The sequence below is a fragment of the Lipophrys pholis genome (genome assembly GCF_963383615.2).
Source record: "Lipophrys pholis genome assembly, chromosome: 11".
NCBI classification, from domain to species: Eukaryota; Metazoa; Chordata; class Actinopteri; order Blenniiformes; family Blenniidae; genus Lipophrys; species Lipophrys pholis.
Genome location: NC_137631.1, coordinates 7,157,260 through 7,170,415, shown reverse-complemented (window position 1 = coordinate 7,170,415; position 13,156 = coordinate 7,157,260). Strand labels below are relative to the sequence as shown.

At 45.3% G+C, this 13,156-nt stretch overlaps 1 protein-coding gene across 4 annotated transcripts in view; it reads right to left on the bottom strand.

The window, feature by feature from the left end:
* Positions 1-13,156, bottom strand: part of LOC308116366 (transcription factor SOX-6-like) — a 118,466-nt gene that overhangs the window by 96,814 nt on the left and 8,496 nt on the right. For all 4 annotated transcript variants that reach the window (XM_080474522.1, XM_080474524.1, XM_080474521.1 and 1 more), the window contains exon 2: positions 4,295-4,364. The gene's annotated coding sequence lies outside the window, so the exon portion shown is untranslated. The remainder of the gene's footprint in view (positions 1-4,294; positions 4,365-13,156) is intronic.

Sequence of the window (13,156 nt, the reverse complement as noted above, 5' to 3'; positions counted from 1 at the left end):
TTTTTAACACATTGTTGAAAGTTCAGTGTGAACTTTTTCTTGAGAAAACTAACTCTAAAATAGTGACTTAAACATGCTGAGTGGGTAATGAAGAGTTTCTTCATCCCATGACGGCTGTAAATGGTGAAATATTGTGAAAAAAAGACAGATTTTGTAACTTATTGTAATAATGTGAGGGGATTTTTTTTTTTTACAAAAGAGACACATTTCTGTTTGCTCACATTCCTTCAAGAAAAACAAGGCGAAAGGTCTCCTTTCTCTAGAACTTCAATATAAGTTGCTCCAGAAGAAATACCGCTGGGCCACACAAAAAATAATAATTACTGATAGAGTCTAACACATTTCTATTTTTCCTGCAGCTTCTGACTTTCTCAATCTCCTGTGTACTCCAGCTGGTGAGTGCATTGAATATGCCAGAAACTTCTTATCATCCAAAGATGAATATTTTACGGGAAAGAAAAAAAGTATGGCGTGATTCGTCCATGAAACCGCAGTAACGAGAACCTGAGATACTTTTTCATAGTATCAGTAATCGGCACATTTTCCACACGGCTGCATCACGCTGCAGATGTTTCACAGCAAGTTCACGTCTCCCTTCACGCTCTCGTCACGTACGTGCAGTCATGTGAGGAAGAAAACTATATTAACTTTCAAACATTCAATCGCGTAACAATTCTATATTGAATGTCGTAACCGCGCGTCACGGATAATATCGTTCGCCATCCCATTATCTTTTGGAGTGTACACATTAGGTTGTATTGAATGTCTAAATGAACCTCAACCGTGAACAGACAAATAAAAGCCTTATCTCACACTTGAAGTGTGCAGGCTTGATCAGTATTTGATGGAGTGAGAACGACACTTCAGGAGATTCCTGAAAAGATTTCCTTTCCTTCATCCTACCTTCATTCTATTTCTCACATATCTACCGATTCAAAAAGTCTTGAGCTGATATTCTTTGTTTTACGTCATACGTGTGTGCATCAAGGGAAAAAGTCCCTCAAACAGATCCCGTAGCAGATTTCTCAGCGACTGAGCTCACTGTGCTGTGGGGGAGCTGATCCGCCGCCACCAGTTCATAACTGGGAGTAGTGGCCCACACTAAAGAGGTGTGAACATGTGCGATGGCCTCCATGTGGAGCCGGGCGCTGCTGAGAGAAAGCACCAGTCCCCTTTTCTTGGCAAATCTAGATCCATCCTGAGGTCGCTCCCTTCGTACACCTCCCTCCTTTCTCGCTCCGCCGGCTCATCTAGCTCCAGCATTACCTCATGAGAGGAGGATCTGCCTAAAGCCGCAGCGGTCACACAACAGACAAAAGCGCTCATCTCCAGGAAGCCGCTGCCGCTGCCTGTGGTTTCGGAGAGAGGGGAAGAGAGAGGAAAAAGTGACTCAGCCCCACAGCTCCTTTCTTCTCTCTGCCGACTTAGGGATAAACGGAGGGATAAAGCACAGGGGGAGATAATATTTAGAGCAGGCCCCATTTCAAGGGCAATAGAAGAGAGAAAGTGGGGTATGAGCCTGGGTGGTTTGGGAAGTAGCCACAAGGGTCGGTCTATAGTGTTACTGGCAGAGGGCCTCGCGCCGTGGACTTATGTATAAGTGGGGAGAAACTGCTGCTGCTCCTGCTGCCGCCGCCGCCGCTGGCTCGGCCCGGGCATAGCGGCCCCCCGACAGCCTCCCCAAAGCCATCCAGATTGGCCTCAGACGGGATGTCGGTGAGGCATGAGTGTGCAAAACAAAAACACACATGAGGGCGCATACGCTCATACCCTGACACAGATACAGCCCAACAAACAAACTAAATACACAACATGCAAGCGTGTGTACACGTCGTGATATGCTGGTGAACTGGCTCGCTTCGGGGTTTTTTTTTCCCACCACAAACACGCCGCTCCTCAACGCAAACTTTCAAAGCATTCGAATTCTGAGTGGACATTTCGGTACATGCGGACAAATCAGATAAATTAACCAAACGTCCGAGCTCAAGAGGACATAATGGCTCACCGTTAACGCAAGATTAACTACTGAGAGTCCGCGCCAAACTCTGTTAGATGCCGCTGATTAACTGGAACACACTCATGTTCACATACGAGGCTGCAGCCAAAGGGATGGCAGCAGGGGCCCACATTGTTTTGGGGGAAGCCAAACAGGTAACCTCAGTGGGTTCATTAGCTTGTTAGCTCATTAGCTCGCCACAAATCATCCCAGCGGCCGCTTGCTGTCCGGCCACTTTCCTAACTCACTGCAAATGACTGCTATTACTGGAGACATGTGTGACAGCGCAGGGCCACAAATAGTCCACAGAGGCATCTAGGAAGCTCAATACAGCACTCCCCCCCCAAAGTTTGTTTTTCTCACGGCTATGTAGAAGACATGGAAACTCCTTGAAATTCATTCATTTCTAAAATGCGGTTAGGAGTCATTAAGCTGTGATCATATTTTTGTGATTTGGGATGCATAAATAATAATGGGATGCTGTTCTTCACGTTCAAAAAACCAAAGCATCATAACCAAAATGAAACCTGCTTCAGATTAAGCAAACAGTCGGGTAATTTCACGAATCAAAGCAATTAGATATTTACAGGATGTAGACGATCCACTCAATGGCATTCACAAGGTCCTGTGAAACAGACGCCACGAATTGTCACTGTCACGACATTAAAGACAGTAATTTTGTTAGCAGGGTTCCACTTGTCATCGTACTGCCGCTAGATTAGATTTGCAAAGCAATCGCATGTTAAAAAACACAATAATGTAATTTTAAGTTTCCAGCTGAACTTATGAAAGTGAGGTTGGTTTGATCCAGACTAAGTGCTCTGGGGTTGGTTTTTTTTCTTTGCACACAATGTGCATTTTATTGTTGAGTGAGTTTGGCCTGTTTTATGACAAAATCCGATCATATATTATTGTCATTCTTTTTTTTTTTAATTATTGGCAGTGGTCTTTCTGTGATTGTTATTTACACTTTACTCGGCTGAAAAGTTGAAACATACTAAAAAAGTAACAGGAAAAAAATTTCTCGTTGAGCAAAATTATTCTGCGCTCCTCACTCATGAAGCCCGTGACACCGCCGCGTGTCGCTGACCTCCAAGTTGGCGGACTTCACTTTCGCGCGGCGATCTGAGACGATTCACACGAGCCGTAAGTCAAGTCTTTGAAACGGAGCTCCTCTTAACCAGCCAGCGGCTTGCAGATCGCTGCTCACAACAAAACACTGAAAACTCTCTGTCCGCCCTGCGAGCGAGACGCCGGCGAGACTCAAACGGGCCACTTGTTGACCGAGCACTGACAGGGCTCAAGGGCCACGAGAGAGGGCCTTAAGAAGTATTCTCAAACAGCAGGATTAGCCAGATGGGCAGATCACTCTTTTCTCCAACCTCTCCCATCTGTACATTTCACATGCCACCCCTCCGATCTCTGCTGAACCCATCGAGATCTGCTGCTGCTGCAACCTGGCCAGCTTCATTTAGGCTAGTGTTACCTACAGCACTATTTGACTCCAGATATAATCTTTATTGCTCACAGAGAGAAAGTCCATTAAAAGACATACTGTAGGTCCCGGCGCTGAAAGGTTCCTGGAGTGATGCCTGCGAGAGCCTTTAAAAGACCCCTTTCTTCGCCCAAGTGAAAGCAGCTATTGAGGGTGCACAGGGGCAGAACAGTACCCCGAGTGGAGGTCTGCGTTCGCCGTGAAACAAATCAAAAGCATTCTGTATGCGCTGGCTGGAGGGGGTGAGAGGCGAGTGGACAAGCTCAGAGTCAGGTACAGTTTTGTTAACAACACACACACACACACACACACACACACACACACACACCTACCTTTGTCATCATAACCATCACAACTAAGCGCCTCACCCCAACCCTACACTTGACCCAAATGTAACCTCAAACCATACGAATCCATCTTACTTCTTAAATAAATCAGTTTGAGTGTCTGAACTTTACAGCCTCACAATAACGGACGGACCCCAAAAGTGTAGTCGGACCCCTGGAAAGAAAGACAAGACCACACACACTAAACGCAGGGCTATACACGCAGACACACGTATCTCACGCTAAACCGACTTACATTCGTGTTCAAGAACACAAACCCACACATGCCCACGTCATACTTAATGCACTTCTTTTCAAGCAAAACCGTGCATACAAACACTGCTGTGTTCAAATTCTGGCATGAAATAACGTTGTGTTCTCTGTCTCTGAGAAATGTTTTGCCTTTTCACAGTAGCGATCGTCCAAAGTGCCACAGAACAAGCTCAATAGAAATACTTGTTGGGGAAGAATACTTACAGAAATAAGAGACCTCAGCTCCGACACCCTCTTCTCACTTGCGGACGAGTGTCAAATTCATGAACGTCACCTGAAAAACAAGAGAATGACAAAAAAAAAAAGGATCTTTTATTAGAGTACATCAAATTGTTGTCTGGACCGCTTTACCATCGCCGCAACTTTATTCAGATGAATAATATTTTTCACATTGCGGTCGCTCAAATACGAAAAAACTTCTGAATGAATGCGAAATGTGTTTTTGACGCCCGTCCAGCGAAATGAGGGTTTGACAAAGTATTAAATTTTTGAGTTGGAAAGTGTTGCCGGCGCTCAGCGAAAGCACTCTCAGCCCACCTGAGAGCCCTCTGCAGCGGATGTCTGAGACAGAACAGAGGTCCTGTGTGAAGGGCTGCAGCAAGGCCAATAGAGGATCAGTGTGCTCCTCTCCCAGCACTTCTACTGCGCAAACAACGGCACACACACACACACACACACACACACACACACACACACACACACACACACACACGCAAAGTCTAACAAACGACAAACAACGTGATGCTTGTGCATGGCTTTGAAGTTGAAAAATTGGCCGCAATCTGTTTTAACGCAGTTAGTGATGCCGGATTTTTTTTTTTTCTTCTTCTAAAAATTTATCCCAATGAGAGCATATAGAGAGAGAGAGGGCAGAGAGAGAGAGAGAGAGAGAGAGAGAGAGAGAGAGAGAGAGAGAGAGAGATAGAGAGAGAGAGAGAATGTAAAAAGAGAGTTAAAAAAAAAAAACTCTCATCAATCAGATGGAAAGCTCACCATTCTTGTGCTGCCGGGCTTAAACAGACCACTAACCTTGGGTCAGCCTTATTATAGCCTCACACGCACACAGGCGTGCAATACAAACAGCCATTTACTAACCCGGGGAGGTCGCAGAGAACAAATAATAACATCAAAGAGGTCAAAGTGCCGATGGAGCCCTTTGAAGGCACCGTGTTCGGGACGGAGGCCGCTCTCCGAGGGCCCCAAATTGAGAGAGGATGGGGAGATGGCCTTAATTGAGAGTGGGAGGTCGCTAATTCAAGAAAGAAAGAACAGAAGAGGGTAAGGAGAGACTCGAAGAGAGAATCTGCTCACACGGGCAACAAAAACACACCACGGCGGCATTTCCCCCGCTGCATCATGACGGCATCTTTAACACAGCATCTAAGCTGTACAAAGAGGGCAATACAAACATGCCTTTGATTCCACAATTTGAGGCTAATTGAGAACAATGAAGAAAAGAGCAAACACTGGGCTTGTGTGATCTTTTATTCATGTCTTTAATCAACCAAATGAGTCTCTCTTAGATACATTTTTTTTCCTCTCAGGGCACAATTAAGGCCAATTCTGACCAAAGCAGCACAAAAGCGGGTAGCGCTAAGAAGTTCTGATAATAATAGTGATGGCAAATAAAGGGCAAAAACACACTTCAGAGAAGGAGCCCTGCAAACATTCCAAAGCGATGCATCTCTCTCTCTCTCTTTACCCAGCAAAACGTCGAGTAGCCAGGCACCCAGAAATACACCTTTTCAACGGAGGGACTGCGGGTTGGATTCCCCCGAGCGCCGTTCACACTCGGCGGCTCTCGCTGACCCGTCTGAACACGTTCCAGATGTCTGCAGAACCAGTTATTCTGCATCCTCTCCTCCTCTCCAGCCACCCGTCTCCCTCTCTTTCTCCCTCCTTCGTTCCCCCTCCATTCCTCGGGCTCCACACGCCCTGCCACTCATCTGCAGATGGCAGAGCCGACACCTGGAGGACGCTGGGTAATCACAGAGACAGCTGGCTGCCCAGTAGACACACACATTGAGAGAAAGCCTTGTGTGCAAGGATACACTTGTCCGCAGTCCTTGTTTCTGCGCACGAACCAGCCAGAGCGCGAAGGCTCACGCTGACCCGTATGTGAAATACTGGATGTACTATAATTTGTGTAGGAGCAGTATAACAAGAACGAAGGTGTGGTCGAATGCGTAAAATTTTCAATGCCTGCCCCTGTAGGTTTTCAAGCTCCTACATGTGCACGTAACTTTCTGTGAACCGAACATCCACATGCATGGGGTGAGCAGACAATGAAAGGCACCGCACACTTGGCTTGAAAATATTTCCAAATTTTAGCTTTAGGCAGAGTTAAATAGTCCCAACATGACCTAATGTTGCACAAAAGGCACGTTAACAACAAACCTTTAAAAAGTGAGTGAATCTACACACAAGTGTAGATGTAAAGCCCATTGAATTAAATACTATTGTTTTCAGGTGAAACAAACAAAACTTGATATTACACACATATAATATTACTTTATTTAATAACATGAATGCCGTACTGGGAGCTCCATCAACATTAGAATAATAATCAGTTCAATTTAATTCATATTAACCAGAGATAGAAATCTTGGGAGGGGGGAACGCTTCTCTAGAGAAAATGAGAATATTGTCTTTTAGCCAATATTCAGTGCAGACAGAATTTTAAATATTATTACAATGTGTACTGAAAGTGCTTGTGTTAACGATGAATGAATGTTTAGTCCACTGTATCCTTAACCTCGGCCCGGGGTCTGCAACCCGCATGCAGCTCCTCAACTTTTCTGAGATGTTTCCTTCTAATATTTACAAAACAACTGATGTTTCTTTTATATCGTATTAGATCTTATCAAGAACAATTTGCATCATTTAATGTCAACTATCTGGTGCCTTTCGCTGCTGGTGGTTGAAGTAAAGTCACTGAGGTTATGTTCAAGAAAAGAAAAGTCTGATATGATGTTGGCTTACTTGGATGTTTGATATGTGGATTGAAATTTAAATAAAAAAAACAAAAACCCATTTTAATTAGAATAGAAACACTTTATTGATCCCAGAGGGAAATTCTTTAACCAATGGATGTGGCTACCATGGAATGGGCACTCTCTGTCCATTGGGAGCCGTGTGGGACTTGCTCAAGGACACTTTGACCAGTGGACAGGGATACATAGGGTATCGAACCTGCAACCTTCACATTGTAAGACAACCACTAATCGAACTCAGCCAGAGTGTTTTGAGTGTACATTTGAGTGTATGTATTTCTCTCTATGTGTTTATTGCGACAAAATTATATATTTTTATGAATTTGGCCCAAAGAGGTTTTTCAGGCAAGCAGAGGAAAACCAATTAATGGTCAACACTGTATTAGATACTCAAATAGACCACCTGAACGGTTCAGCTCAGTTTCTTTAGTAGTTTCTTCTATTTTCTCACTTTACTGTTCGTACACTCTCATATGTCTCACTCCCTTTTTTATCCTCTCCTGAGTGGAAGGAGAGAACCTGACATAGGAGAACCCGGCTATAAAGCCATTCTCGGCTCCTCCTGACAACTGCAGGAAGTAACAGCTACCTTTTTGGCCCAGTGTCCAACAGCTGTAAAATGGCACATGTTACCCCACGGTTCAGCCAGCTGCAGAAAATAAAGCACCTGTCAGAAGAAACCGAAACTTTTTGCTGCAGCAAAACGAAAGGCCAGAGCAAAGCTGTGACATCACAGCAGTAACAAGAGAGGTGAGCAATATTGTGCAGGACGAGGAGACACACAGTATTATGTTCTCGGCGAGGCCTTGCACCTGCACAATGAATGCGCGCATTCACGCAACAAAATATGCACGGTCCCAAATGTTGTCTTGTTGCAGCTGTCAATGCCACTTGCGCGGACGCGGACACACTGGAGTCAGAACAATGGAACTCTATGAGACAGAAGCGCTCTCAATGGGCTTAGCACTGCATGAGGCTCGGTGCTGCCACGGCCATGTCCGCACCATAGGGAACCGGAGTACGGTTCCAACTAATCATATGGGCAATTAAACTAGAATGAGGTTCAATTGACCCATAAATGATGAGCTTATAGCGCAGGCTGACTCTCACAGCCATGTTGCACGGGCCTCGTAACATTTCTGCGATACCGTCTGTGTGTTTTCACGTCAGGAGTCACCGGCTAGGATTTTATCCTCCCATTAACACTGAGCTCCCGCTGCATATCGCACACTGACACCGACCCATGTTTTGTCAGGATTTCTGTACCACATTTGTCTTCCACCAAATCTGTTTGCACTGAAAAAGATGTGCTCCATAAAACATTCATAAGGAGGCTGCTGCTGGGTTCTTTTTATTGGCGCTGCTTCTTGATGTAATCTTCAAAAGTATCATCCCGAAAAGCCTTTTTATAAGAGACTCGGGTGTGCAACATGCTGTCCGAGGGTCAAGTGTTCCTTGTGGTTCTGATTCAACAAATTCAACTCCGTATTAACCCTCTATAAAACTATAACGTTCATCAGCTTGTAGCTTTTTAGAGGAAAAATGTATATAAAAAAATACAAAAATTTTTGCTCCTTCTCATTTAGTGTACAAAGAAAAGGACTGGAGACCAAAGTTTACATCCGGTATCCATGCATGGTTTGGTTTAGGCTGTTAAAAGGTTTAGGAAAAGGGAGGAAAAGATAATGTTGGCTTGAACAAAAAAAAACTAAAAAAACTAGAGAGGCAGGATTGAAGATATGCACGTGGGTGGGCAGAGTACTTCAGCAAAAAGTGGAACAAGGCAAGGGGATGTTTGCATGAGTGAAAAACCTTTGTGCTCCCCTCACAAAACACCAAGGTGAACATTACAAAGGCTTAAGTGACAACATGTATTCTCTGTGGAGTCACTGTTAACATGAAAAATTGCCGGAGCAAAGGGTGGAGAGGGATGGCAGGGGCAAGCGCCGGCACATACGTCTCAACCTCGCCCCTCTGCTCGCTACCCTTAGGAGATTACATTATGGCGCTTGCCATTGTCCCACTCCGTCAAGACAAAGCCTGTTCCACTGTGCAAACAGTGCGCCTTGGAAAGATTGTAAAAACAAGAGGTGAATGTCAAAGGCAAACGTGAATAGGATCTCTCCCTTCTTTTTTGTCAGGCTGGTGAGGTATGCACAAACACATCGCTGCGTGACAGAGAAGAAAGGAGGGCCTTGTGAGGGAAGGAGTTGGAAAAAGTTGGAGCGTCTTTGCATGAAAAGGCCAATACCGTGAGAAGATGCCTGCCTGACTTCTGGGTCTATAGAAAAAAAAAAAAAAAACTCTCAGTAAGTATTTGGATGAAAGACCCCAAGAACACACAGGAGGCGTTGCGCTAAAGACAAAACACGAGGTCGGGAATGATGACCTACAGCTGCCGAGGCCATAAAGGCTGTCCAAAACATGGAGAAAAAAACAACAATGGGACGAAATAAACGTATTCGTCAAGAATGTACATCCGCATCATTTTGCTGCAAAGTGATATCAGACGTAGAAAAAGCTGCCGCCAACCTCTGCCGAGCTTCCAGCGTACCCTGCCTAAAGTCAACCGTGTCGCGACCCAAACAAGGCTTTAACTGTCAGGGGCAATTAATGAGGGCGACCTCGGCTCCCTCTAATTTACAAGGCCAGCGCCAGCCTGTAATTAATTGCTGCGTGCATAAATGTAAATGAGTCCGCTGGGGAAGTGGAGGGAGGGGAAGAAAACGGCTGTCAGGCCAATATTCCAGCGGGGAGCAATCTGCGAGAGAGGGAAATGATTTAAAGGACAGCGCACAAATCTGCTCTCTCCGTAAAACAAGAAGAGGCTGAACGCACGAGGGGAGACTTGTTGAGATGGAGGAGGTGGTCGTCATGCATAGCTGGAGGAAAAAAAAAAAAGAAAAAAAAAAAAACAATTGAAAAACTGTGGGGGCAATAAATATCTGCTGTTTTTCCTTTTCTGCCTCATGCATCTGAAATAAGTATTCAAAAAAAGAATTACATAAGTCCATCTCAGTCGTGCCATTTCACACTGCTGAACTGAGGTGCATATTTTATGTAAACATAATGTAAACATGCGCCGAGGATGAGGTCTGTTTTCCTCCGCTTTATTTTTCCACTGCTTGGTGTGTTTGGGTTTCCATGCCCACAACTGGAGAAGACTTCTTGCCCCTGTCCGTGGTCTCTGGGAAGTGGAGTCTAAGAGTGATTACATGCCTAACTGTTATTGATCTGATATCCACCGAGCTGGATTTCTCAGTCCTTTGTCATTTTATGATGCTACTCACATTTTCTATCTGGGGTTGTTAATCACCACATGCCCTTTTTCCTTTAATGGCCCTTGAAAATGTGACGGATTAATCTCGGCGCACACGTTCGCAGCTGGATTGCATCGTCTCAGCAAAACTCTGTTCGGTGCAAAGAACACACACCAGTAAGTGCAGATTTAGTTTGAATGTGAACTGTTCAGAAGTGGTAGAAGTATCATTTGGAGTTTTGGATAACCAGTGTGTCATTATTAAACATAATAAGTCGTTTTTAATGACTTGGCTCAACTATGTGTTAAGAAAAACTCTTTGTGTTTGCATGTTTGCTTTCAAAACCACAAATGAACTGTGTTCTCTATCCAGCAGACTGCGCTGAACCTCTGCACTTAATGAAATGGATCGGAGCAAAAATCAACGTTTTAGAACGTGAGGTGCTGAAATATTCTTTTCTGTGAAACACTTTCATCAGATTTATCTTTATCCTGAATTTATTATCAAAGCAAAAGTCACAATGAACCAAAAAGAGGTCGACACAAGAAGAAATATGTATGTGACTACTGCCATTCATAAATCTCCTGCACAAAGCGCCTCCCTCTTAAAGCCTTTTGTGTGCTAGGCGAACAAACAGGTACAGAAACTATTGTGCATTCAAACCTGCTCGAATGTGAGGAAAACACACGTGAGATCAGCCATGTGTGGGTCGGAGTAGTGACACTTAAAGACGCAGTCGTATACACACACACACACACACACACACACACACACACACACACACACACACACACACACACACACACACACACACACACACACACACACACACACACACACACACACACACACACACACACACACACACACACACACACACACACACACACACATACACACACTTGCACACGGCAGACCCTGCAGCAGCCACAATGGCGTCTTTATGACATAAGCTCCTTTTCACTACAGTGCTTTACAAAGGCAAATGAGATTTTTCCTATAGCAGGCCTCCAGCAATAACAATTGACATCACAGGCCAGCCTACGTATGTTTCCCATATTTAACAGGGAGACACAGCGTAAGCTCCTTGAGAGCGAAGGCTGAACAGCTTGCTGAGGCTGCACTTTTTTTCCTCCCTGCAACGGCAGGAATCGAAGACTTAAGGGACGTGTGGCAAAAAGGCTGTTTTATTTGGTAACAATCCATTTACATGCCAACGCAAACCCCAAGCGTACAGTAGTGGGACGGACCCCATTGCTTTGTTTGTAAATGTTGAATCATGGCAGGCAGAACAATTCAACAAAGTCTGCACAAAGACTTTGTCACACAAATGGCACACACAGAAACTCGCAACAGGTGGGGCTGTGATCCTCACACCAGACCAAACACTCACACACACACACACACACACACACACACACACACACACACACACACACACGCACACACACACACACACACACACACACACACACACACACACACACACACAGAGTGCTGCTACCATCAAACATGCCATGTATATTCTTGTGTGTGAAGCTCTGAGGTGCAAATGTCAGCGGGCCATGATAGCGCCGTGTGTGCGACCATAAAGCGTGTTGGACTACGTGGAGGAAACCTGAGGTCTGAGCCCAGTCAGCTCGATACCCGAGCCAGCGCCACTCCTCTGCACACCCCGTCATCACAGAACACCACACACCACACTTCTGCTAATCCAACATCGTGTACAGAACACGGCATGCCATATACAAATAAAGCCGAGCCAAGAGCTCGGCGGGGGCGTGTCGTTCATGAATCTGCTCATGACACGAGGGGGACGGAACCGATGTGAGGATCTCACGAACGCTGGAGATGCTTTTCCAGAGCGACCGTGAGGTGGTGCATTTCTATTCTGAGCCGATGTCCATCCTCCCCCATTCTCTCTCTCTGTCTCTCTCTCTCTCTCGTTCTATCTCCCAAAAACCTTCACCACCATCTCATGATGACAACGGCTCGATTAAAGGCTTCTTTACGGCCTGGAAACCATGGCAACGCCCTGCGTAGACAAGCTGGCCGGCGACCAATTGGAGTTGGGCCTTGGCTCGGTGGGTGGGACCATGTGATCCTGGACCTCACCACCGCAGGATCATTTCAGAGGCCTCGCACCCCCAAAGCCCTGCCACCACGCCCCATTACTCCAGACCGCTGCGAGTGGTTCATAAAAGTGAAGGTTACCCAGGCTGCTTTTAGAGGAGGGTGACGCTACTATAGATGGGAGGAGCAGGAAAGAAACAAACTATAAAAGCAATGTAAACATTTGCTCTGAACACAGCTGCGTTCTTTTCGATCTTTGAAGAGATTATTCGTGTTTCTGTTTGTTTGGCTCGGTGAGAGCAAGGCCGTGAGCTCGGTGCTTCACCAAATAACTACAGTTTCCTAAACGGACAAACCCTGAGTGCCTTCCAAGAAAATGTTGGACCACTTTAACAGTAAAAACCTAATTGTTACTAATTTCCAATAATGAACTCGGTTTTTAACTGGCCTGAACAGCACCGAGATTAAAAACATGAGCGGAGGGGAAAAGAATTCCTGAGTCACTTCCTGCAGATTTCAGCTTTAATAAACTCCGGATTTATAGAGTTGAAGGGAAACGGCACCTGGATGCAATTTATTGCGACATAAATTAACCAAGTAATTTAAGGGCAGCACCTGAGAGCAACCGTGATCAGAAAGCCGGAATAAAGCCGGAGCCATTGACGCTATTCCACCAGCTTCAGACGCCGCATTGTCAGGTCTTTTCGTGAGCGAGCGCGGCATTCAAGGTGGTGGATGGA